Raw genomic sequence first — 27,500 nt, forward strand, 5'->3', positions numbered from 1 at the left:
GATCATAGGCATAATATTGTACGATTCTTTCTTCTCTTTGTATTTATTAAACGAGTTATTATCATCGTGCCCAATAACACAACGAGCTTGCGAGTATGTGTTATTGCACGATAAAAATAAAACGAGTTTTATAAATACAAAGAATGAAAGAATACGTATTGTTTATTCTACCCTTCCAAGTAAGATTGTTAGATATTTTGTAACCAAACGGTATGGTATTAGTACTTCTATTCACCATAATTTGTCTCTTTCTCCTTCTGCTTGAATGACAATTTGACACAAAACTAAAAACGTTGGATTTGTATTCATGCGCAATGAAAGATTATGTTTACTTAATTTCACACCAATAAAATGTGCGAAAATATTCTGCAATCGTTGAATAAAATTCTTATTCAATGCGTTCAAAGCATTATTCAACGATTACGTATATATACTAAGAAATGAATGGGTTTTCCAACGAGAGGGATGGAATAAAATTATTAATTATACGTAAAATGTTATCCACATAAACTTTCAGCGATACGACAAAATATATTAGTAAAAAGACAATGTTGTTGTTTTGTTTATTTGTTTTTAAGAGTTTTACGTCGCTTGCAACACATTTAGGTTATATCAGCGGCTGGTAATGACCACGCGCTCCCCAAGATTGGGGCAATTGCTGTTTCTACCATGCCTCAATCTCGGAAAAAGCAAACATTTGAAATTATGAAATTTAAAAGAAATAACACAATTTTTATATTTAATATGCCGAACTCAAGCTTTGATGTCTAATTTAAGTGTTTTATTGATAAAGAATTGCATTAATTATGATACTACAAATATGAAATATGATTAATAATGTTTGTCATAATCTAATCTGACCTTAACCTTAATTCTCTGAGCGCTAAGAGGCGAATAAGGCTTGAACAGTTTCCCTCCATTAGCTCTGGTCCCTTGTTTCAGCCCTTTAGTTTTTCCTGGCTGCCAGGTATATATGCCATCATCATTTCTTTCCCTCTCCACCATTTTGCGCCATGTTGTTTTTGGACCTCCTTTTCTCCTCTTTCCTCCTGATGTCCATCTCCTCACGAATCACAATCAAACCCATTTTCCTTTCCCAATACATTTCATATCCAGTTCCTCCATCTCTTCCTCTTTGCCATTGCCTGCCACATAAAACTGTGATAATCTAAAACGGTGATTTGTTACGATTGCTTTAATTCATTGTGTATAAGGCATTAAAAAGATACATGTGTCAGTGCATGACATAATCAGTCAGAAGGTGAACATTTTGGATTTGGATTTTTTTTTCATTTTCTGAAGTGTACAGTGCAATGCTTGAGTTGACAATGAGTAGATTAATAGAGCATTCCCATAGCATTTTAATCTTTATTTGAAGTAAATCGGGTGATTTTATGGTCAGATGTCTGGGAAAGGTATCCAGCAACTTCTCTCAAATTTCACACTTTTTCAACTTGACTAGCTGTAAAAAATATTTAGAAGTGAAATTAAGCTTTGATTTTTCCCGAAGATGTACAAAAAGGGTTGATTTAATCATGTATGACAAGAACTCATTTTGGATAACAATTGACCTCTAACTAAACTTGGCAATATCTAAGTTCAAACGTTTTCACTATCCGACTGATTATGTCATTCACTGTAACATATTATCACTTTAGCCGTTTAAAAGATAAGATATGATAAGATAAGTGTCCGGCATGTTGGCATGTCAAAGGGTGAAGCCACCTACTCTAAAATGATATCAATTATATCTTTGGGTTTGGAAAATTACTTGATAGAATACAATAGATGTAGGAATGCGATATGAAGTAAAGAAAAAGGAAGAAAAAAAAGGGAAAGGGGGGGGGGGGGATTAGATTCCTTTGGTAAAAACTATTGCGTAACACCTTTGAACTAAGATTAGTAAAGGCAATGAACTGCACCAGTGTAACCATGGCTTTTTAGATTTAGATTGCTTTGTTGCAAATCTGTAACAGCACCAAACAATGACGGTAATAAATACGAGACTGTCAGTTCTTTTGTATTAGATTCCAGTGTCAATCATGATTACCGTAACTGACATTTCCATAAATGCCAGTTCCTAGGAATAGTTTTCAGTTACATTTATTTGCTGTCTAAAATGTTTTTTTTTTGCCATTTTAGTATTCTAATTTCATATTATTTAGTTTTGTATGACAAAAGCAAAATCACGTGTTTTGAAGTTTAGACAAGTTTTTGCCCCTATTCCGCATATTGACGCGGTATATGAGTAATAACCCTTATAGTGAGATACTGGGTTATTGGCTTATCTGATGCTTATCATACAGTTCGGGTGTGACGAGCTGTTACTGAAAATTGAAACAACAACAAAAAAATAACAAAAAACCCCCCAAAAAACAAACAAACAAAAAAACAAAAACAAAAACAAAACAAAAATAAACAAACGAAACAAAAAAAAAAGTCCCCCAAATACCCAAAAGAATCACGCGCTGGGTGGTGCCCCAAATGCAAGCCGAATGAGATCCCACCGCCCTTGTATTTTGCTTTCCTGACTTTGGAAGGGGAAGCAATTAATTACAAGATGGAAGTCGACTTGGAATGGTACGGTTCCTTAGTGATACTTAATTGATCTTAACTCTTAAACGGGAGAGAAGCTGCCCGAATTCTGCACCATTAAAGGTAAGACATTGGATTTTTCTCCAGGAACTATTTTGCGGCAGCCAATCTGCATTCATTGCCTACTAGCACTCGTTGTCGAAACGGTTCTAGTTTAACATTGCACGAGACGCAGATTTCTGGTGGGTTCAAAACAGCTCATGAATGAGGGGAATTTTTTCGGAGACTGTGTAATCGTCTTACGCATGGCATAATTCCCTAAACAAGGGTGAAATATGATTTTAGCTTGAATACAACATTGCAAAACATTATTTATCACAACACCTAGATATTCTGGTCAACAGGATGTTTCTAACCAATCTTATTAAAATGAAAAAAAACATTGTATAAGAATAATAAAACAGTGATAAGTGATAACATAAGTGAACGAGAAAGCTCGTTTCCTTATGGCTCGTTTCCTGTTTTTTCTCTCCCCAACTTTGGACGGGGACGCATTGGAGAAAAAAAAGGTTTGACGCGTTTTCAAAAAATATCTTCAACATTGCAATACCCACTTAAACTCTGGTCGCTCTGATTGCCTTATCCAGTGCGATTTTCCAGTTCAACACATCAGCCAATCACAAATCACCTAAACTGTCTACACCCGTTACGCATGCGCACGGATCGTTATCCTCTCGCAGACTTCTTAGTAAACATGTCTGCCATCGCGATTTTTTTTCCGAGTATCACGTTCGGCCATCAAATGAAATGATGGTCAAGAAAACATCCTCATAAAGCAAATTTATTGTGACGTTCGTACGATTGTCCTCAAAATTCTTCAGAAAAAAATGTAAAAAGATTTCGATAAAGCGAGGGTAAAAAAGAGGAAGTGGAATGGGATAACACCTCCTTAACACGTGGGTGGATAATTTTCGATGTGTAAGATCTTTACTCAATAATTGAGCAAGTGGGTAATAGTCATAAAACACGGGAGACTCGTGTTAGAAAATAATTTTCAACATGTTATCTGCTTCTTGGGCAATATTCTTACTTTCCCTATAACTAAAGTAGTTTGACAAAAGAAGAGGGGTTGAAGGGGGGAAGGGGGGGGGGGATGACCAATCCATGCAAGAGCGAGGGGAGTGTGCAGTTTGGCCTTTACGAATTCAGGCGTGGCGAGATGCGATGTATAAAATGGTTTTCTTTCAATCAGGAATATAATGCTAGTAAAATAAGAGTGACAGCATAGAGATGATATTTTTCAACGGCACACGTGAGCTGGAATTTTATAGAAAGGGGAAGAATGTGTGCAAATAAGCTTAGGGGTTGCGCAAAGATTTACCAAAAAAAAAAAAACAGACAGGGGTCCCCGTCTATTTGATACAGTAGAATGAGTATTAGATCGTTTACGTTTTCACAAAGGGAGATCCATGACTTCACTGACGATGAGGAAAAAGGTATTGGTGGTTTTATGTCCTAGGTCAATAAAATAATTTCTTTCCACGTCTCCTTTGCTTTCATCGAGTTCAAAGATAATTAGCCACCCTTTCATAGATGAATGAACAAAGTTAGGCGACTATGTGGTCTTGTGGTGTAACACTCGCTTTTGATCGGAAGATCCTGGGTTCGAGCCTCGCATAGTTGATTCCTTGGAAAAGATCCTTTACTCACATTCTCTCACCGTACTCAGGTGTAACATGAGTATCTGCCCGTTAACAGCTGTGTCTCTGTCGGAAAAAAAACTGCATTATCACCTAACAGGCGTTTTGTTCATGTTTTGTTCCTTATGTTACGTGTTGCTGTTGGTCAGGAACCCTTTGTAAATAGCTTTGAGCAGTTTGAGTGGATATTGCTCTATATAAAAGCTCAATGTTTTTAGGCGACATGGGGTCCAGTCTGGATATACGGTATGTACTCCAGACATACCGCCAATCAAGCGTATAGGGCAGTCCCGATGAAATGGACTATCAATATAGCGAAATTCAAAAGATGGCGAACACGACTTTCAAATTATTGGATATGGTATAAATCAACAACTAAAAATATGTCACTTATTATCTGATTTCCATTTTCTTATAGTTCATATTGGATAGCTGTATCAGCTTGATCTGGCGGAAAGTACTTTTCAATAATTCAGCATTGTATCCAAAGTTTGGCTTTCATTATTTGTTACAGTTCCCTCAGCACCAGACAGACAGCAATAAACTCTTGCTCCATTTGTATAGATAGTTCGAAGTTGACGTCACCCAGGTCTTTGTTATTGCTTTTTTTGCCATCCGCGTTTGTGAGTAATTCTCACTGACTATAAACGATCATGGTTACACAAAGTTTTGTGTGTTAATCCGTTATACTTCCGGATGACAATGTTGTGAACTCCTTAGCCAAGCGCATACTATCTATATTTTGGTTCTCAAAAGCCTGCAGCAAAAATATAGATAGTATGCGCTTGGCTAAGAAGCTCATAACATTGCCATCCGGAAGTATAACGGACGAACACACAAACCTGTGTCTGTCCATGAACTTTTATAATCTGGTTAATACAGTTTAGTGAGAATTACTCATAAACGTGGATGGCAAAAAAGAATAACAAAGACCTGATTGACGTTATCTTTGTTTTATCTATATCGCTTAAATCCATATATGGCCATACCTATCAAAATGATTTTTTATGACTTGATGACGTTTGAGTATTTTTGCCTAGATGAGGGTCATTTAAATCGATCGATATTTGAAGGACGAGTTATCTGGCCAAATATTTAAATACATATTATTATATTTCCAAAGTACGGCAGTTAACTGGTTAAAACCAAGTTTTAGCCCACCGCTGCCATTGAAAAGGCAGGGCTGAAGAAAGCAAGAAAGCTTCCCCCACCCAAAAAAAAAAAAAAAAAAAAAAGAAAACGGATGTGGAAAGATGAATATGGCTGCACTAAAAATGTTTAGATTCGCGGAAGAACATAAGAAAGGCAAAATGTTTACCCTTGTCCTCTGAGATGAATTGAAACTTTGCAAGATGATTTATTTTATGTTCACTGAATTTTGAGGGTGGTCATCGAAGAGTCTCCTCTATGAAAAGACGATTTATTGATGGAAGCAAATGAGGTTGAAGAGGAGTGAGGGGTGGCCGTCTTGGTGAGTTTTGTTATTTTGTCAGGGGGTCACGACGACCCAGACAGATACGAGGAAATAGAAGTTGTCAAAACGACGACAGAGTTAGTTGTGATGGGACTTCGGGTTTTTGATGGTTTGGATAAATGAGTATTAAGTGTGTGAGTGCATCAATATGAAATTGAAGAGCGTTTATGAGAAACTGTCAGAGTCCAGGTTCATCTCATTTTTTATTTCTAGACAAACAATTTCTTTTTCTTAAAAACGAGTTTTGACGATTAAGAAACTCCATCGAAAGCGTTTTTTTTTTTTTTGGGGGGGGGGGGGGGTTAAGGGGTGGAGGGGGTATATGAATACAAAAGTATTAATGGGTTCCTCATAGCTCAGTTGGTAGAATAGTCGCTTTACCTTAACTGGATCTAGATCGATCGTAATTGAGGAAAATAAATTCATTGTTTTACATTGCAAAAACTTGAAAATCAGTATTTGCTATCATTTTAATTCTAGAGTCACTTTCCGTGGTTAGGTTCATCCCGATATGATACCGTTTTGGAACGATGGACATAAATGGTTAAGTAACCTCGATGTAACACCAGATTGAGGAGGAAGGTAACAATTACATATAAACTTAACATTATACTTATATTCTGACATGAAACCCACCAACTACTATGATTCAGATTAGGAAACAACAACAAAAATACAAAGACCTAAATAAAACAACCTGGCAACTCTAATTCACTCAACAAAAATCGAGCGACTGCTATCTTCCACCATGACAATGCAGTTCAGGCAGACACTGTTCAGAACTTAGAACATTTTTTTTAAAGTCTAAGAATCAAAGCTCACTGTCCCCTATGCACGTTTTTATTCGAACTTGCTTAAAACTAGATTCTTCTATCAAGAATATCATATTGATTTTAAACGATACTCCATATAAAATACGTTCTGGAAGACCGCGAGAGATTAAAAAATATCTTTAGACAGAGAACATATCAAGCAAATAGAGGACAAGCCAGAATTAAATATTGAGCTAGTCTATGCTTAACATGTCCACTACTTGGCTCGACTGGATTGATCGTAAAAGCATGTGAGTGGAAACACGAGATTCTGCTGCCCGTCATTGTCGATTTCATTTTAACTTTTTATTTTACTATCTCAAAACAGCGATGTGGCCGAGTAGTTAATGCATTGCATTGTGATCCGGGAGCTCCTGGGTTGGAACCCCATTTCAGGCATTTGCTTTTTTATGGGCAAGATTATAAACTTCTAATTTGCTCACTTTGGACAATATGGGTGATTCCTGTTGACATCAAACATCCTGTTTGGTGAATTGTCTATATTCCTTCATGGAGTGGCAAGGCAACGGGATCTAATAGGACATTGCGAAAAACGCAATTCCTTCTTTTAAAAAATAAAATAATTCCAAATAACATGTTCCTTTTAATATAATCTCAAAGGATCGGAAATTCTAAAGACGCCGTTTTTGTACTTTATTTCAGTTAAATATTAATTTCTTTCTATTTATTCGTATTTCCACTAAGTTTGTAGTAACTAAGAATTCACATAATAGCAACCATGCTTTGGAATTTGCTCAAAACGGAGCTATTTCAAAACCGCCTTCAAAAATCTAAATTAATCTAAATTAAAAAAAAAAGTTACTTTCATGTCGGTGTAATATAAGAATAGAGTCGACATAGTGGTTTGAAAGCCAGAGGAAATAGCATTGCTTATTCAAGACTTGAGGAGAGTGTTTATCATCCTCCAATTTCAGTCTCCAGTATTCCACTCATAGCATCTAATGTAGTTACTGAAAACTGTAGCCATTTAATTAACGGCTTGGAGCAGAAGGATGTTTGCAGACACAAACACTTCAACCTTTCAAGTATTTACACAGGGATAGATGCAATACAAAAGGCATGGACAAAAGATGGATATTTTGTAAAGAGCCCCTGGACAAGATTATAAATGGAACCGGATGGGGAAGGGCGGAAGTGATAGGAGAGGTTTTCGGGGACGTACGTCAAACAACTTGTGGAAAACGGAAAGTGTAAAACATTAAATTAGTTTAGCTTCTAAGACAAATCCTTTAGAGGAATATTTTTCAGACATTTCTTTCACTCAGAGAGTGAATAATCGAAAAAGAAAAAAAAAAAGGTAATCATGCCTATTTTTCTTTATTCGATTTACCTTTACAAATAATAGAGATAGTTTTTGAGAAAAAATATCTTCCATAATATGATATTATACCATACTAGAAATGTGGCCCTCGAGTCAATGTTGTATTATTTTAGAATGAACAGGATAAAGATAATTAGAATTAAAGTCAAAATGTTAAAAACTTGGAAATTACAATTTTTAAAGCCTAAAAATGAAAGCTCATTTTAGCTGCATTTGCGGCATTTATTCTTACTTAAATTTTATAAGATAGGTGATTTGTCGAGATTATGAGGTTTAGTGGTATGACACTCGACTTCGGATCGAAAGTACCTGGGTCCGAGTCTCGATTTGAGCCGCGCATCCTTGAAAAAGGCTCTTACTCACATTCTCTCACGTGTAAAATGAGTAGGGACTACCTGATCGTAAAAAGCATTGCCTCTGTCTGAAATTAATAGTAATATCGCCTAAGACGTGTCATATCTTGTCCTACATAATATTAAGTGTTGCTACGGCTAGAGACCCCTTGTAAGGTGGATATTGTGTTATATAAATAAATTGAACTTTTATATAGAGAAATATCCACTAAACGTGATCAAAGCGCTTTACAAGGGATCCCTGGCCAACAGCAACACTTAACATGTAGGACGGGACATGACGCCTGTTAGGCGATATTACATTTTTTTGTCGGACATAGACAGCGCTGTTAACGGCCAGGTACTCATTTTACACCCGAGTACGTGTGAGAGAATGTGAGTAAAGAGCCTTTTCCAAGGATTTAACTATTCGCCGGGCGAGGCTCAAACCCAGGATCTTCCGATCCGAAAGGGGGTGTCATACCAGTAGACCACATAGCCCCACAAAAATACTCATTTTTTTATCCGGACATTTTACCGTTTTGAGAAAAACGTAAAGTATAAAACATTAAAATAGTTTAGCTTCTAGTATTAAATTAATATTAAATTACCTTTATTCATCCTATAGGGTAAATTGTCTCAAAGGTCTATTCCAAGGGAAGAATGGAATAACCCAGGCGTCAGCCGCAGTGCAGCGCCGCAAATTGAGCTAGGGCGAGGTGTCTTGCTCAAGGCCACGCAGCGCAGTGACGGATGATCGAACTCGATACCTTTCCGGTACGAAGCAAAGACCATACCGCTGAGCCACGCTGTCGCCTCAAGAGGAATATCTGTCAGACATTTTAATTCACTCCGAGAGTGAACAACCTAAAAATGAGAGAAAAAAACCCCCCAACAAAATAACACTATTGCCTATTTATTTCTCTGTAACCGATTTATAGTTACAAATAAAAGAGATAGTTATGGACATAAGATCTTCTATAATATGATATTACGCCATACTGGAAATGTGGTCGTCGCGTCAATGTGATATTATTTTGGAACGAACAGTGTGGATAATATTAAAATTAAATCTCTCCTCAAAAGAAATTTTCATGATATTCCTTGATATTTCCTATCCAAATAATATACAACAACATATTTTAGGCTCAATTCCAACATAAGTAGGCAGGCGTTGTTTAAAATTTCGTTCAGCAACACAAAGACTGCAAAAAAGATCTCCTAAATAATAGATTTTGGTTATGGTGTTATAGGGGAATGGTGAAAGTGAAGGATTCTAAAGAAAATATTAGGAAGGTTGTTGTGATGATGATGATGATGATGATGATGATGGTGATGATGATGATGATGATGATGATGATGATGATGATGTTGTTGTTGTTGATGCCGTTTTTTTCGATGACTACGATGTTACTAGTGTGCATCTGTGTGAGTGTGTCTATGTCAATATTGTATTGTTATAAATGTGTAACCAAATGACAAATTGCCACTTATTTGAGGACAATAAAGAATCATTATTATTTTATTATTATATTATTTATTATTATTATTATTATTATTATTATTATTATTATTATTATTATTATTATTATTATTATTATTATTATTATTATATCGTAACGAATTAAACGATTTTCCTCTCGTTGGAAATGAGAGGGTTAAAGTCTTGGAAAATTGAACTTTTACAGTCTAATAACCAAAGCTCACTGTCCACCTATGCAGGCATTTATTCAAACTTAAATTATTTCATCTGTTAAGCTTAGGTAAAACTGAATTGTTCAGGCTGAGTGAGTTAGTGGTATGACATCCGCCTTTCGGATAGAAAGGGTCGAGGATCGAGTCTCACTTTGAGCGGTGCATAGTTAAATCCTTGAAAAAGGCTCTTACTCAGATTCTCTCACCGCACTCATGCGGCTATGTGGTCTAGTGGTATGACACTCGCTTTCGGATCGGAAGGTCCTGGGTTCGAGCCTCGCTCGACGCATAGTTGAGTCCTTGGAAAAGACTCTTTACTCACATTCTCTCACCGTACTCAGGTGTAAAATGAGTACCTGTCGGTTAACAGCGTTGTCTTTGTCCGAAAAATGTAATATCGCCTAACAGGCGTCATGTCTCGTTCTACATGTTAAATGTTGCTGTTGACCAGGGACTAGTGCGGGGCGGTCCTTGGCAAGCTTAAGGACCACGGTCCTACGGTCCTTGGGAAATGAAGACCGCAAGGACCGGTCTCTAGACCGGTCCGTTCATTCTTGAACCGTTAAAGACCGCTACACGATGAAAACCGTGGCCTACAGGAGTAAAACACACGGAGTAGTCACACTCATTTCAAATTGTAACCTAATTAGAGAAGAGGGGTGATGCCTTCTTTATTTGCTCACCGTACTTCATTGTTACTTCGATAATTTAATAAAATTTGAAATTTATCCCCATTAACGGAGATAATGGCATCGCCCAAGGCGTTGATCGAGTTGTTCGTGGCGTTGATACACACACGCAACTCCTACCCCCCCCCTCCCCCCCCCCCACACACACACATTAGAGGGCAGCGAGCATTGAAGAGTAAGAGAGAGACGTGAAGTTATAATAAGAGGGGGTGGATGAGGTGATAAGAGGGGTCGATGGTGACTTTTCGCCAGATCTAACAAACTCAGCTACCCATTCATTGCTGAGTAGACAGGGATTCAGAAAAAAATCGACTGCACCCGGGATCGATCTCTGGCCCTTTGCGTATAAAGAGAGTGCTCTATCAACTGAGCTATCGGGGTCCCCAAATATTCTATTGGACCTTTTAAAAATACAGACGTTATAACTGTTTTTTTTTGGACGGAAGAAACTAATGAAACTCATATTACTTGATTAGTTAAATCACCAAACGAAATTTTAATATTATTGTATTATTTTAAATGACAACAATGCGATAGAAAGGAGTGGCGACAAGAGATGGACAAAAGAAAACAAAAAATCAGACTTGCAACTTGCTAGGTTCGACACACACACACACACACACACACACACACAACATCTTTAGTAGTCGCATACATTTCAAACAATAACCCATTAGAGAAGAGGGGTCATGCCTTCATCATAGATCATTGTCATTGCGATCATTATGGTGTAGTAAATTTTGAAATTTACCCCGTATAATGGAATCGTCCAAGGCGTGCGCCTCCTGTTCCCCCCCATCTCACACACGAAAGGGCGGTTTGCGGAGTGGAGGGAGGTGGTCGTCTGCCTCTATGGTCGTCTGTGTCGTTTAGTGTATGGCAAAGGGGGGTGGGTGCGATTAATTAAGTGGGATGGGTGGTGATTGGTGGAAGATAGGCAAAGGACCGAGGCAACGAATCGCTGGGGAAGTAGTATGGCGCGAGACCGTTGAAAGGTGATAAGAAGTGAGGACCGCCGGCGGTCTTCCTCTTTGGGACTGGACCACGGTTCACAGCTAAAAGACCGTGGGACCGGTCCTCGGTCCGGTCCTCAGCGCGGCACTATCAGGGACCCCTTGTAAAGCGCTTTGAACACATTTAGTGGATATTGCGCTATATAAAAGCTCAATTTTTTAAAACATGGGTACCTGGATGTTAATAGCGATGTCTCTGTCGCAAAAGAACTGTAAAAACGTCTAACACGTGTTATGTGTCGTCCTACAGACATGTTAAGTGTTGGTGTTGGCTGAAGACCCTTGTAAAGTGGATATTGCGCTATATGAATGACATAATCCCGTTTTGAGAAAATTGGTCACACATGTGACCTTTCGCTTCAAAACGGTATTAAGTCGGGATGGTTAACCCTCTCCTTACCACCAATAGGAAAATCGTCACATTCGTTACGATACAACCGACAGTTTTCTCATTCTTATTTCCTTTGTACATCACAAATTATAAAGAAAATATTTTGTTCTAGCGATAAAAATTAGACACTGGACAATCATATTATGTATGGGATGTACTCGATCCTTTTCTGTTTGAGAAGAAATTTTTTTGTGTGTGTTGGGTGGGTGTGAGGTTTAGGGAAAATTCTGAAAATAGCTGGCAAGGAGAGAGTTAATATGTTGAAAATTGAATTTAAAGCCAGAAATATCAGACTTGTGTTGAGTTTGTATGTTTCATTGAGGAGAATGAATACCATATTTTAGGGTGCAATGCCAACAATTTATATTTTTGACCAGTTTAATATTTAATTGAGCTTTTAAGCATATGATTCGTTCCGACATAATGCCGTTTTGAGACGATGGGTCACAAATAGACTATAAGACGCTTGCGATGATTTCAAAAAGATTTACGAATATTTCACCATACAATTATTCCCACAATGGGCACGTCTAGAATGCAAATCAATTTTTTACGTTCTACACTTAAAAGCCTTTAACAGGTTTCTTTTGAATTTATCACGGATCACACGAAGTTCAAAGCACGTCAAGAATGATAAATTATACTCTATTTTTCATTGAATTGCATTCTCTTGATGCAAAATCTGCATACTTGGCAACAAAATAAATATTGGAGAGGCAGAAGACAAAATCGTTCTTGCATGGTGTAAAGAACTAAAAAAGAATTTGAAATTAATGTTATGCGTTTCGGTAAATACTCACAATATCCAACAGCCAGATGTAGCATACCAACACAAACACAATTTTATGCAAGCTTTAACGTTTAGAGTCTGACTTATATACTTTAGTGAAAACTTCACTATCAGGCTGTCTAAATGTATCCACAAAGACCCGAGTGATGTCAATTTCGTATATCTATAAGTTAAAAATTCAGAAATATAAACATTTATAAAGTGCCCCACACGTTAATATTAAGCTATTCAAAATGTTTTATTTCCTCACTGGGAAGCCATATGGATCTCAATTTTAACCCATATTCCCGGTATTAATGGCCTCCCAAGTAAAGAAACGAAACAAAGCATTTTGAATAGCATTAAACATAATAATATAAGCCCCAATTGGTCCCAGAACGGTATTGTGTCGGATTGGATCAGATGTGGAAAATATATCAAAAGTTCAAATAATCTGAAACATGAAAATTTTGTTTTTCGCAACTATGCATGGTTTTCATACAAGTTTGTTCATTGCATATCATCAACAGTTGTAAATTTCGTTCAGTTACTATCTCTCGAAGATGGGGTAATTTTCGGAAAGACAAACATTAGGGTTATGAGTAATATGAGGAATATAAATTATGACTCCATGTTACCTACCAATTATATGTGCGGCTATGTCGTCTCGTGGTATGACACTCACTTTCGGATCGGAAGGTCTTGGGTTCGAGCCTCGCTCGGCGTATAGTTGAGTCCTTGGAAAAGACTCTTTACTCACATTCTCTCATCGTACTCAGGTGTAAAATGAGTACCTGGCTGTTAACAGCGTTGTCTCTGTCGGAAAAATGGTAATATTGCCTAACAGGCGTCATGTCTCGTTCTTCATGTTACGTGTTGCTGTTGGTCAGGGACTCTTTGTAAAGGGCATTGAGCACATTTAGTGGATATTGCGCTATATAAAAGCTTTAGTTCTTTTTTGCCTAACTTCGAGAAACTTTCCATATCCAAGACATCGGCCATACGTTTTTGATGGCGTAATAAATAAAAAAATCGATTGCACACCGTTACCAGTCCTGTAGTGTAGTCAGGTTTCCATTCCCAAATCTTTGGAAGGATTAACCGTTTTTACACAAATAATAATAATAATAATAATAATAATAATAATAATAATAATAATAATAATAATAATACTAATGATAATAATAATAATAATAATAATAATAATAATAATAATAATAATAATATTAATAATATAATATAATAATAATAATAATAATAATAATAATAATAATAATAATAATAATAATAATAATATAATAATAATAATAATAATAATAATAATAATAATAATAATAATAATAATAATAAACGGCATTTATATAGCGCTTTACAGTGATATAAAACAAAACATATTACGGTAAGACAAGTGTTGACAGAAAAGTGATACGAATTCAACAAAATATTATGATAATAGTATTGCAACTTATGACGTAAAAAGATAAAACTTTAAACGAGATTTGAAAGTTGCCAACGAATCAGAGAATCTCAAGTGTGATGGGAGAGAGTTCCAAATAGGGGGGGGGGGGGGGGGGGGGGGGGTCGAAAATGGAAAAGATTGTTCACCTATTTTACGCAAGGTCTTAGTTTTGACACGGATTGATTGATCATTGCTTGGCCTCAAGTTTCTATTGGGGACATATAAGTGATTATCAGAGACCAGTAAACATGAATTTGGACTCAATGTTACCTACCCGTTATTTGATCAAATTGATAATAGAATCTACCCATAATTGTTTCGTTGTTTATAATAGGCTTCAACAGTCGTGACGTCACTTCCCTCGTAATGACGCATAGTAACTGGTTCTAAACTATCGGAACAATGGCGGACGCCCTTATGAAATACTTCTCTGACGAGCATAAAAGCGAATCTCCAGAGGAGAAAAACATCATAAATCTGATCATGTTTTGACTATTTTTACATTCTGATCACATGACATTACATGTGAAAAAGTTCTAGCCAGGATTAAGAATAAAAAGTACCGATTTTCTTTGTTTAGAACCAAGCTGCTCGTTGATGGGCGGACGTGACATCACACTATTGAATCCTATTTCAAACCAGTACACGTTTCAAGCTTCTGCCAGTTCACCATTCGCAAAGTATATTCTCAAAGATAGAAAGTAGGACATTGAAGCAATAGAATTGTGGATTCAATTTTATATAATCACAACTAAGATTGCATGCCTTCTTGAGATAGAGCTAGGGTTTTCATATGTCATTTTTTTCTTCTCTCAATTGCTTATTTATTGGATGCAGTATATGGTATTTTCGTAAATTGTTACTACCAATTGATAAATCACAATGTTATTAGCTACGCTATGTGGATTCTTATTTGGACTATTATCGATAATATCTTCCAATACTGGTTAATCAATCGTATTCGATACTGATATCTTTTTACCCCACACTTATTATTTAATTTCCTTTCTCTCTATTTTTAAAGTTCAATTAGACAATTCTGGGTCATAACTGAGTCGTGACAGCTTGAATAACATTTGGGTACCTAATACTTCAGTTGGTAGAGTACTCGTTAAACATGCAAATGCAATGCAATCGATCTTGCGTAAAGTCGAGATTCCCCCCCCCCCCCCCCCCCGCGCCCTATGTTTACCCTGCAGTGATTGGGTAGCTGGGTATGTTAAATATAGTGGAAAGAACTTTGCGATTGACTGGCGTCCTATCCGGAGGGCAACAAACAATTGATATTGCCTGTTTAGCGTTATAGAAACCAGGATAAACAACGTTTAAATAGTAATCAAAACAAGCTTAAGCTAGATTAATGGGTGTTGCGTTAACCCTCTCCTTACCAACTATAGGAAAATCGTCATCATCGTTACGATACAACCAACATTTTTTAAAATTCAAATTTCTTTTGCACATCATAAAATTTATAGAAAATGAACACAGTGTGTTGTAGAGCATGTTTTGCTAAAGAAATTATGTATCGCAAAAACTTTACCGCTATTGTGTTTGAGTGGTAAAAAATATATTTATGTGTTAGTTGAGTGTGAAGTTTTGGGGAAAATCCTAAAAATGGCTGGTAAGGAGAGGGTTAAACTTGGACCACCCTGATTCTAGTACATTTTTTTCTTAATGGGGCAAGGTTTTTCACTTCTAATTATCGTAATGTCTGGAGATAGGCTGATTCAATAGATAGAATGCGGTTGGCCGAGGAGTTCACAACATTGCCATCCGGAAGTATAACGGACCAACACACAAACTATGTGTAACCATGAACTTTTATAGTCTGGTTAATACAGTTTAGTGAGAACAACTCACAAACGCGGATGGCAAAAACAATAACAAAGGCCTGAGTGACGTCATCTGCATACTATCTATAATAATATGAGCAACTACACACATTGCATTGTTATTACAAAGCTCACTAAAATTCAACCTAAGAAAATATACATAGGTCGCATTATATTATACGATAAGTGCCAATAAAGTGTTCAGATGTTATTGACTCACCTTTAATTATTACTATTCTTGTCTACGCATTACTGACTGGCAGAGATAATAATGTTTCTCCACAGCTCTATGTGGTCTTGACGTACAATACTCACTATCGGATCGGAAGGTCTATGGTTTAAGTCCTGCTCTGAACGGTGCATTGTTGCGTCCTTGGAAAATATTCTTTACTCACATTCTCTCAACGTACTGAAGTGTCGTCTAAAAAGCGTTATGTCTCGTCCTACATGTTAAGTGTTGCTAGCGCTGTTAGTTGAATGGGAATCTTCGTAAAGGGCCTTGATTACCTTGAGTGGATATTTTGCGCTATATGAATTATCTAATTATATATATATATATATATATATATATATATATATATATATAGTATTATTCTACCTTGATATTAAGGTCAGCCGACTAAAATAAGTACTCTACTTTTATAGACAAGTCAAAAAAATATATATATATGTATTCCCGATATTTACACAGATTGAAAAAGAAAATGCTAGGCGACGTTATTAATTATTTGGCCGTCCAGATTAACTGTAACCGATTACGGAGCATTGCCCAGCCTAATTGAAAAAGCTAAACTGACTTCCGTTAGATGGGCGTCAGGAGCTTTGTGCATGAATATCGTATCCGGTGTAACCGTTATGAGATTTCTAATTTCCGATTCAATCTTACCCCCCCCCCCTTCTCTCTCGCTCTCCCTCTCTCATTACCGCCCACATTGGCAATAAAGACCATTATATAGGATTGTGGTCCTTGATGAGGGACGAGGATGCTAAACTATGTCTTTTCTGTCGATAACTATTTTTCCGGATTCATTCATCTGAATCTAAATCTGCAAATTCCCTGCCCAAAAGCAAAGAAAGAGAAAAAAAACCCAGATAAAACAAATAAAAACAAAACAAGAAAAGCCAAGCAAAAAAAAAAAAAAAAAAACAATTTGAAAAAAATGAACCAAAAAAAAAAAAAAGACAGCCTCTCCCCCTCCCCGAAAGTAAAAAAAAAAAAAAAAAGAAAAAGAAAAAGTGTCTGTGACTGATGTTTGTATTCCAAATTATCTGCGAAAGACGATTTTCAGCCATCGTCAGCCCCAACCAGGTTTTTTCCCGTATATGATGATTTTACGTCAAGTATTAGGGGTTGGAATTGTTATTTCTATAGGCCGAAGAAGGGTTTTTACCCCGAAACATTTCTAGTTAGGCATTTCGTTCTGTTGCATTCGTTTAATAAAATGTTTTGACATTGTACGCCTTCGAGCAGCGGTATTCCTAAAACATTTTACTAATTCTTTCAGTCACACCAAAAGCCTAGTTATTCAATTTGTAAAGCATTGTGCTGAATTTTATATAAAGATAAATAGATGAAATAGTGGTATAATGCACTTTACTAAAGTTATCATTAAGAGGTATTGTTAAGCAGTCGTGTCATTCCGACATAAGACCGTTAAGAGACAACTGATCACAGTTCATAAAAGTCATTTTACACTCTTTTCGTCTTATTTCTACTGGTGATGCGGAAGCGAGGACGAGAGACGCATGCGAACAACCAACATGACGTTCTCTCTCTAATAACTTTTCCGCCGGGACGTAACAGACTATGGGTGACGTCCAATCAAGGGACGCTACTCTTCCGCTAATCTCATTCCCTATTGGCGTTTAATTCAGAGAGATCCTTGTGTTAAAATAGTTAACCTTGTCTAAAAAACATACTGATCTAACTGCGTCAAATCAGCTTTAGGTCTTGTACTGTCAATTAAATGTACGCAATATCATATATATATATATATATATATATATATATATATATATATATATATATATATATATATGTATGTATGTATGTATATATATATATATATATATATATATATATATATATGTATAATATATATATGCAATATATATATATATAAATTTATCGGATGCGAGAAGAAACGCCCCGAAAAGTTTAGAAGCCTGCAGCCGGGAAACTATGCATTGTGCAAGTCTGAAAATTTTCCATAATCAACTCTAATTATTGAAATCTATGTATCTTGGTTTTCAAGAAAATATATTGACGTTTTATTCCCCAATTTGTCTTTTTTGCTTCTTATAAACTACCAATTACAAAATGCTGTGTCCTATGGATTCAACTCAAGGTTCATTGGAGGCCATTCATCTTTGTAAATAAATGAAATAAAATCTCTGCTCGTATTGAAATTTTTGTAACTTTGTGTAGGAGAAATAAAAATTATAACATATTCTATCTCGATCCCTTATTTGTTTTTAAACTATACGGGTAACTTCTCACGCTGTAAAACTCTAAACATCTTAACTTTTATATAGAGCAATATCCACTAAACGTGGTCAAAGCGCTTTACAAGGGTCCCATGGCCAACAACAGCATAAAACATTTAAGACGGGACATGATGCCTGTTGGGTGATATTACATTTTTTTTCGAACAGAGACAACGCTGTTAACGGTCAGATACTCATTTTACACCTGAGTACAGTGAGAGAATGTGAGTAAAGAGCCTTTTCCAAGGACTCAACTATGCGCCGAGCGATGCCCGAATCCAGGACCTTCCGATCCAAAAGCGAGTGTCATACCACTAGACCAGATATCCGCAATACTATACTGCTAAAACAAATCGCAAGTTTGGAGATCTTTTAAAACCGATTTTGGTACAATCAGCAAAGTTTCTAAACTCATCGAGCATTTTTGCTAAACGTGCTTAGTATTAACTTAAGATCTTGTTCTTGTTGCTTATAATTTTCTTAATAATTCTGATAACTACTTCATATGGAAACAGATTTTATCTATTTATTTGTTGTTTTAAAAAAATGTAAAGTGTTCTTAGATTTATTTTTACAGTAGAAGAATACAATAATAAAACCAGGCATCCTCTAATTCGACTTCATGGACCTTGTTCTGCATCTCTACAAAAGTAACATTTTCTCCGATTGCTTCAAATCTTTTTTAGCAATTCCATTTGGCGACACCTGCCGCCAAAAACGTGAGTTTCTCGATATGAATTGGTTCCTTATTAAACCAGAGGATATGAAGTGGAATGGTAATTAAGTAGAAAGCGATGAAAATACTATGCATTTCTCCCTTTCAATCACATACTGTTATGGTGGCCATTAATGAAATAGAAACGCTACGGGAATCTATATATTTTTGTAATATGACTTAGTATACTAAGGGTATCGTGACTAATAAATAGGTATCGATAATAATAAAATAACCACTAGTTATGATCATGTAGGAGGCAAATGACCTCTTTATTGCCTCACGCGAAATCCAACCATAGCTGTCTCAAAACGGTATCATGTAGGGGTGAAACAGGTGCTTAAAATGCCATGCCTAATGCGTACACAAAACAGGAACCTTCTGATCCGTTTCATTTTTCTTCCTTTTGCCCCCTTTTCGTCTCATTCCTTTTCCTCAAATCCAATATTTGCTTCTCCCAATTCTCTTCTAATCCCAAGGCTCTACCACCTACCTACCTATGTCTCTTCTACTACTCAACCTCCTATCGATTTTCTTCTTCATCTTTGTTTTCCGTCCTTTTCGCTTCCTCTTCCTCCTCCTTTTCCACCTACTCCTTCAAACCGTTCTTTTCTTCCTTTTTTCCAGAGTCCTTCCCCCTTTTCCTTCACCTTCTCCTCCTCCTCCTCCTCCTCTTCTCCCGTTCTCCTCTCCCCTCCTCCTCTTCCTGCTGTATTTAATGCGTAACAGGCAATCTTGGAAATTAAGGAAGTAAAATACGGATGATTCAATAAAAATAGATTACAAAACATGAACCCTTTGAGTACAGACATTTCCCTATTTTTATCTATCTTCATTTGCCCATAACATATCCGTATCTGAAGCATCTGATGTTTTCCTTATAATCTTTGTATTGTTTCAATAATAGATTTTAAGGAGCGTCCTTATTTTATCAGCTTTTTAACTGGCACCACCACCACCACCACGTCCACCGCTAGCAGCAGCAGCAGTAGCATTAGCAGCAGCAGCAATAGCAACGTAATAACAAATTATTATGATCTCATTGACTCTGGCTGATGGGTGCCTATACTAAGACGGCCCTGCCATGTTACATTAATATTAAGACAATAATGGCCAGATGGTAATCCCGTGTCATCCCCTTGAAGCCCAGTGCAATGCCCGGGTAATCACGTAACCACAATCTTAGATATTATTATTAACCTTTTATAGGCAGAGTTCGATATTGCTCCAAATTGATAGCATGTTTTTTTTTTTTCAGCAGTAATATTTCAGTGAAATGGATAATATCAAAATACAAGGAAAAAACAAACACATCTCAAAATGGATATGAACACATTTCCATGGATTTACTAACCCTATGCCCTTCACAATGTTTAATTCATTTCCGCAGCAGCCCATATGGAACCATAGTTCCATTTCATAACGTTCCAATCGCCTTAGCCTATTTACAGTTTTACAAGATCCGTCGCTTCAAACAGCCAAGTACTCATTCACACCTGAGTCGATTGGGGTGATGTGTGTTTAGTGCCTTACCTTACTACACAACGTCGGGACCAGAATTTTCCACGATCCCTCCATTGACCACGCTAAACATCGCTTGAATTTTGTGACAAGACGAGACACTGTACCGCTTAGCCTCCGAGCAATTCTTTATAAATATCGTGCTTTTAATATATTTACTTGTTGTGCAGCCGTTTCAATCTGGTATTATATCGAAATGGAAAAATTAAAGACAATTAAGTTGATATTTAGTCCAAATTATCAGAAAAAGAAAATATTAGTTTTTATAGTATTAAGAAACACATGGGCTGTCCTCATTAATTTAAATCAGGTGTTTGAAGTGAAGCTTTCAATTTAATTTTAAGTAATAAGTTCACCCGACATGCACATATTATTTTTAGGTCTGATAACTGAACGCAATAATGGGCTTGATTTAATATTGGACGATATTTTGCGTTTTTTTTGGAGAGTATTTCCGTTACAACGTTGAGTCCATAACAATTTAGGTTATCAGACCTGTGAAAAAGTGCACGTCGAATTTACCTCTACATAGGAAATGTGTACCACTATACAATATTGTTACGAGCAAAAGCAACCACAGTTTTTGATGTGAAAGGTAAGTTTTACGCCAAAACTCAGCATACGATGCGAACCAAAATCAAAGCTTTTCGAAGATTAAAATTGAGCTTTGAAATTGAGCATTTATGCAGAGCAACATCCACTTAATGTGCTCAAAGCGCTTTACAAGGGGTCCCTGGCCAACAGCAACATTTAACATTTAGGACGGGACATGACGCTTTTTAGGCGATGTTACAATTTTTTTTTCGGACAGAGACAACGCTGTAAACGGTCAGGTACTCATTTTACACCTGAGTACGGTGAGAGAATGTGAGTAAAGAGTCTTTTCCAAGGACTCAACTATGCGCCGAGCGAGGCTCGAACCCAGGACCTTCCGATCCGAAAGCGCATATCTCTTGACCAGTTATATAGTTAAAGAAAGAAAACTAAGTTTATTTATTTGGTATAATGAAAAGACTATTGAACTTACGTGTTTGCAAATTTGAACTTGCGCCCAATGCTCGGACTTCCAAGGTCGCGATAGGATTATGAATTCAATCAGAATTAAAAACATACGGGAACAAGAATCCCCTGTTGTACGTGCGTCCGCAATATTTCCAACACTAATATTATAGCCTAACCTTTGACCTGAAAGACACTCAAAGCACTTAGCCCATTTCCTTTCGATGGTATAATCGGAAAGCCAATATTACTTTATAGTACATCTGATCTTAATCGATCTTCCTCCACCTCTCAAAGAGGTCAAGCAAGATTGGACATTGTGAGGAGCCGTATAAGCCGACACATAATTGCTCGGATGCTCAGACATGTCTGCTCTCCAGCCCTCTTAACACAATATCCTTTTGTACTTTCGTAAAACATTGCACTAATAGTACGAGTAGTTTCTTGACTTAATTTATGGACCGTGACGATTAACACAAAACATGATCTTTTAATTAAGTAAAATACCTGATCTACAAATAAATATGATGCTCTCATATTTTTTAATCTAATTTTATGACCAAGATATTCGTATTCTTATATAGCTATAGGGTGAAATAAAGAAAAGTTCATGAACTTTGATGATTAAACTATTTTAGTCATATTATGTATCAAGTAAAAATTTGCTTCTACATACAAAAACAGTTGTGCAAAGTTTTATCGAAATATGAAACGAATAATGATATTATATGTTGATCGTAATATTTATGAAAAAAAATAACAATGCCCTCAAAAATAAAGATCATGTTATTATCCTAGTTGATATTAATCACTTTGGGAGCGGCATAGGGAGTGAGTTCAAATTTTCAAACGTGTGAGTTTACCCCTTCAATGACCTCACGTATATAATTGCTTACCAAAATGTTATCTTTTTTTTTAAACAATGACTGATTCTCTATTTTAACGATTTGGCATTAAGAATCATCATTGTGGTCAGAAAATTATTACGTTTTAAAATGTAATTTACCGAATGGGTGCCGGAGAAAAGAATCTTGAACATACGTCCCGCCTCCTAAGACTCTTGTTATTGCTGTATGGTGACCTCGGATCCCACCCCCCTCCCCCCATCCCTAAAATTTAAAGTTATGAATAATTCATTTTCATATCTGGACAAAAATGAAAACAATTCTTTTGACATTGATACCGACCGCGCGTTAACTTTTAGACAGATTACAAAACCGTTTGACATACTCGTACGTATGAGGAAATATGTTGAAACTAATTTGACACTTCAATTTCGAGGGATCGCTCCTTTTTAATTGACGACAATGGCATTGGCTGATGTGAGTGGGAAGAAAGTGGAAAAATTGATTGGCCATTTAGTCTCTCTACAACACATGAATGGTAAATTTCAATGCATTACCCGAGAGGCCAAATACTACCCTTTGCACTAAACAATATAGTGCTTTAAAAATTATTATAAAGAGAACTTGACTATATCGAAAGTAAGTTAATGGACTGTCAAAAATTTGGACAAAACTGATTGGTTGTGGTTTCCTTCTCTCGCCAATCAAAATGTAGGTTAGCAACAACAAAAACAATCCCCAAAATTCTAAGATTTTATATAATTTCAAAGGGAAAGTATGAGATAGATTCACGGCCATTTTTTCGGGGTGGGTTCTTTATAAGTAAGAGATCAGAACTGAAATTTCCTATTTACGAAGACGCATCGAGTCTTTAATTCAAAACCAATGTCTACACAGTTCAGACGAAGGCATTGTCAGCTGTCTCCATGGCAACGGCATCATCATTTGATTTCAAAATATACCTACTTCAATACTACATGTATTAACATCAACAAATCAAAACAAAAATTTGAAAAATTAGTACTGAACCCCCGTTTCCTCTTGTAACAAGCTGGTACTGAGAGAAATGCAGGGACCTGGTTCGGGCCATATGAACGTAATCTGAATTCAGTGTTTTGCCTAATTTGTTAAAAAGATAATAATAAATATGTCAATTGAGTAGTACTTATTTCTTTGTCCGGCACTGTACTTCAGTTTTCTCTTGTACCAACATGGACCCGGTATGGGCAATCATGAACGCAATCTGGATGGCGCATTGTTTGCAGTTTGCCAACTTCACACAATCCTTTTAAAAATATATAAATAAATCTCAATTAAACCTTTTGAACTCTTAGTTTCAGTTCATTTACTGTTTGTAAATCATAAAATAAAAATCAACAACACCTACTTGTTTCCATAACATTATACGTGTGATTGTCTCTTGTCGATGTACACATATTTGCAGGTCCGACTACCGAACGCAATAAAGGGCTTGATTTAACACTGTTGTAATGGACAATTTTTTGCGTTGGTTTGAGAGTACAAAAATGAGAACATTAATTAAAGTTATCAGTCCTGCAAATATATAGTCGACACATCTCTTGTCTATCAAATAGAATTAATAATAATAATAATAATAATAATAATAATAATAATAATAATAATAATAATAATAATAATAGATCTTTGTTGTCATTTAGTTAAACTTGTTATAACGTTATATGATAACTATAACATTGAACAGATATTTCACTCCTACTTATTTTCTCTCTCTCACTCTCTCACTCTCTCTCTCTCTCTCTCTCTCCCTCTCTCTCTTCCTCTCTTTCTTTCACGCGTGCGATATACATAACATAAACAGATTAATTTCGTTTTCAATTTGTTACAATGTATAGAACCATTATATTTTCCAGATTTAGATTTCAAATTAAATTTCCAGTGTCAGGTTCCCTCGTATATCATACTAGTTAGGGGTGAGGGGCTACAGAAGTATTATCATTATAGATGATACAAGCGTTATTATTCCACCCATCTCATTGGAAAACCCTATCATTTCTCAGTTAATACTCTTGTAATCGTTGAATAATGCTACTGTACTCCTCTATGGTTGCGAGGCCTGGACCATGAATGCTGACATAGACAGGAGAGTTCGTGCATTCCAGCTCAAAGGCAACCGAAAACTATCAAAAATATCATATTTAGAACATAGGACCAATTTAAGTGTTCTGGACGAAGTAAAAGAACTAGCAGGAAGGCAAGAACCACTGCTTGCAATGCTAAAGAGAATGAAATTGTCTTGGTTTGGTCACCTCGTAAGACAAGAAAGCTTATGCAAGACACTATTGCAGGGCACAGTAGAAGGCTGCCGAAGAAGAGAAAGACAGAGGAAAGTGTAGCAGGATAACATTAAAGATTGGACAGGATTGAGGTGGAACAATCTAATGAGGAAGGCCCACGTCCCTGATGAGTGGCGTCGAATCGTGAAGTCTGCATCCCGAGAGTGCCCCCGACTACCAACCGGTCGTGGGATAGTGTGAGAGTGAGTGAGAATAATGCGTTGAACGCGTTGAATAAAAATTCTATTTAACGATTGCAGAATATTTTCGCACATTTTATTGGTGTGAAATTAGGTGTAAAAGACAGTTGATTGGAAATTAAAAATAATTTTTTGGTGCGGATGAATACAAATCCAACATTTTCAGTTCTGGGCCAAATTGTCATTTAAGCAGAAGGAGAAAGATACAAATCATGGTGAAAAGAAATACTATAGTCAGATTTTTTATTAATGGCGCGTGCTTTTCTGTTTTTTCCCAGCTGTCCCTTTATCAAAAGCTGTAAAAAATTGTGTCAACCTCTGAATCAATTTGTCTTAACTGAATCTAGATTTTGGATCGTATTGATGCCATATGAAAAAAGTTTTCTTCTTTAAGGCCTATAAAAACTACTTTAAAACAGCTGACATACAATTAGAGATTTTACACTGTAAACAATGAAAAAAGTTACGCACCACAAAGTATGAATGAATTCATCGTATATCCAAAAACGCTTGTGCTGACGTAGTGATTATGAGTTCACGTCATACTTCTTTCCAAATAATAATAATTCGCTTTAAGTGTTATAAACATACCACTTATGTAGTTTGTATTAAATTTTTAATTTATTATTTATGGCATATTATCTACATCATGTCGCAATTGCCAAAGACTGATATGAAATCTCTCGCTTTAAATCATTTGAAATAGTGATTGTATACTCAATATTGTCAAATTAACAAACACTGTGTACATAATTTTGACAAATCTTTGTCTATGCATGGACGTTTCACAGGGCCTTTAAAGGTTTTAAAAACATATTAGTCTCTTAAACAACACGATACTGTACGGAATCTCTATCGGTTCCACTCTCGTGAAGCTTCGAAAAGAAGTCTTCTTGTATCTATCGATAAGTCATTAAAGAGGACGGCAATGGTTTTGGAATTTCACAATCAACCATGAGAAGATCGTTATCGAATTACGACAGAGAGATCACCAGTGTAGAACGACGTGGCAGGAAGAGGATCATAGATAACTTTGATATGGATATCATCCAAAGATGTATGGGTAAGCGTAAATATTTATCCGAAAAAATATTGGACGTCTGATAATTCAAGCAGAAAAAGGCCCATGGGTTCTGGACAGAGAATCATTGTTATTCTTGCAGGTGGTGATGATACTGGATATTTAAAAGGATGCCATGCCATTTTTTCTTCTCTGCATCATCTGAAATATTATTCTGGGGTCAATGCAATGGTGTTTTAAGACCGACTAAATATAGTTTGCTGCCCTCCATGGAAGCATCCAGCTGTATTGTATTGGACAACGCTACCATTTGTTGGCCCATGGTCACTTTACGGCTCCAACTTTGGCAATTTATAAAAGCCGACATGATTTCATGGTTTCAATCAGACAGTACTACATATTCTGACCATTTATCAAAATGCTAACTATACTCCTTAGTAAAAAAAGAAAAGAAATGAAACAGAAACAGCTTTCAAAGCAGACTGTCTAATCAGGGAGTTTTGACACGAGGTTTCGCGACTTCCCTCATATCACTGTGAGCCCAATCCAATCGAGGTCATTGGGCCTAAGTAGAGGGAAAGATTGAGAGGAGTACACCAAATTTACTCTCACCGACGACGAGGCAATAAATGATAAAGAGTAGACCGAGAAAAGGCATGCCTCAACCTTCGCAAACTAGAGGAAAATTACAGTTCATTGGATAGAATAATGCTCGGAATCTTTTTGTAGTCCTTTCATTTCTCCTTTTTCATTATCCTCGTCATCAGACTGTGCTGATTGATGTGTCCAGTATTTCTTGGTTGTTGTTGTAGTAGTAGTTGTTGTTGTTATTGTTGAACACATATTTGTGGAGACACTGTCTCATAATTGATGAATTTTTACTTTTGACCAGTCTACATAATTTATGTAAACCTCTTTGGCATAAACAACGCTATTTCTCAAACTTTTGCAATCAAAATTATATTGTAAGAACGTTAACATCACTTTCCTTTTTATTCACCATTAATGTGTATTGATAGTTATAAAATGTAGATGTCTGATAATTAATAATTGCCATTCGTTGCTTCATATTCAAATACTGCACGTATATCGTTTAAGCTTCAATTAACCAAACACTCCAGTTTAACGAATTCCTTCAAAATGGATTTGCGGAAAATTCATAATTTTGAAAATGTAAATCTTCTATGAATTCCGATCTTCACCTGTTGTCGATTTTAATATAGCTTTAATAATCGAAATCATTTCCTATTGTTTTAAAATTTATGAAAAAATATTTTTTATTAAGACAAGTTGATTCAGAGGTTCATACAAATATTTGCAGCTATGCATTGGGGGGCAGCTGAGAAAAAGAAGA

This window comes from Berghia stephanieae, chromosome 2 (assembly GCF_034508935.2).
Source record: "Berghia stephanieae isolate SIO BIC M18660-M18661 chromosome 2, UCSD_Bste_1.3, whole genome shotgun sequence".
NCBI lineage: Eukaryota > Metazoa > Mollusca > Gastropoda > Nudibranchia > Aeolidiidae > Berghia > Berghia stephanieae.